Here is a 1,923-nt window from a genome sequence, read left to right as displayed (position 1 = left end):
TTTTCCCCCATTTTCTCTATTTGCAATTACAGTTTGAAGGAATATAATAAAAACTTTAAAATAGCTTTTATAATACTGTAACTGTCAGAGGATACTATGCAATATTTTTTAAGGCTTAGGGAATAAACACAATTGTGTGTAGGATTAATTTGATAGTAGATAAAATATCTTAGTGTCTTCCAAATAAGTGTACCAAGATTGGCTTTAAAAAATCATTTGTATTTGTGAATACTGGAAGAACTGCTTAGTGTAGTGGAAAACATTTAAAAATCCTGACAGTTTTGTGGATTTTTGCATGAATAATTAATCCAGAAAGTAACCCCCCAGAAGTGTTCATAGCCTAGTCTCCTTTAGCTTCTAGTACTTCTATTGCCATTCTGCCAAATGAGTGGAGACAATACTCTATGATTTTGTAGTTACTGACATGCAAAAAACAATGAATAATCACACTGGCCATTTGGAAAGAATCTGGGATTTTACTGTACAAGTACTCAAACAAGATATTGACAAAAACCTTCCAAACAAAGAGTCAATCTTCACTTAAAAAAAGGAAAAAAAAAGAAAAAAAAGAGATGAATTGGTGGAAAATACGGTAGAACCACTTTTGTAATGGATATTAGTGTACAACTAATTTGACTAGTTCTATTTCTAAAACAGATACAGCTGTGAAAAAGCTTTAAGAAGAAGCCCATAAACATGCAGCTTTCATTCATTTAATTTTATTTCATTTCACTTTAACCCTGAATGGGGAATGATTCTTCCTATTGCCAAACCTGTGTATAATTTATATTTTTGTGTGGAAACCATGTAAAGCTGAGTGGAGGCTTCATCCAGTTGTAACACAAAACCAGGAGAGTTTTGTGGTTTTGGATGGGGCTTTATTTTATCATTTGATTTTAATACAAGAGAAAACAACTGTCTTGGCTGGAAGATGGGATCTCAATTGTCTTCTTCCCAAATAAAAAATATGTGTTCTAGGAAGCTGGTGTAGGTTGGCCCTCTGTTGGTGAGCCTTAGCCTCACCTGCAGATCCATAAGGAACCTGCCCTTGCCCTCTCCAGGATGGAAACCCCTCCCTCTCTCCCTTCAGTGTATCACTGAGTAAGTATATAAGATTTTTTTTCTTTTTCCATTCTCTTGGACTGGACCAATTTCATAATTATTTAATGCTGCTTCTCGTCAGAGAACGGAAACCAAGTGGTTTGGACACCTTTCTTTGCAGTCAGATTTGCTTTCAGATGCGTGTGTTTTGGATTTAAACCACTGAAGAAAAACCTGTTTCTCAGGGAGATTTAATTGCAGGAATTCATGTTAAGTTATGTTAATATTACCTTTGGCAGAAACACTGTTCCCTTTTGATAAATACAGTCTAAAATGACAGAAGGAGTTGGAAGAACGAACACAGTTATTATTCTGTTTCTGTCAGGCTGCTGTGTGTGAAGGGAGATTTTACAGATAAGAAGTCCCTTAATGATCTGCCGTGGTGTCTGGCAAGATACAGTTTAAGATGAGTTGTAGCTAATAATGGAGAACAATTGATCATTACTGTAACTCACTCTTCTGTGGCTTCAGGCAGTTGATGGTTGCTTAAAATTTTTCCCTCAAAGATTCAAGATCCAAAAGACATTCTGATTTATATATATATATACACACAAATATAGACATATATATATTTACATATATACACATATATGTGTATATATGTGTGTGTGTATGAAATGTATATCCCAAAGCATTTTTAGCATCCCTGCTAGTTACTTAGATTCATTGAATTAATTCACTAAAGAAATTTATTCCAGTGTCACACTAGTGGAAGCAAGTCAGTAGAGATGGTCACTGCTAAAAAATTCTCCTCTGCCCTTGCAGCATGGACAGAATTAATCTTTCAGACCCAAGTGATTGGATGGATGAGTGAAGGAGCCT

Source organism: Geospiza fortis, unplaced genomic scaffold (assembly GCF_000277835.1).
Source record: "Geospiza fortis unplaced genomic scaffold, GeoFor_1.0 scaffold16, whole genome shotgun sequence".
Taxonomy (NCBI): domain Eukaryota; kingdom Metazoa; phylum Chordata; class Aves; order Passeriformes; family Thraupidae; genus Geospiza; species Geospiza fortis.
This window is presented reverse-complemented; position numbering follows the sequence as displayed.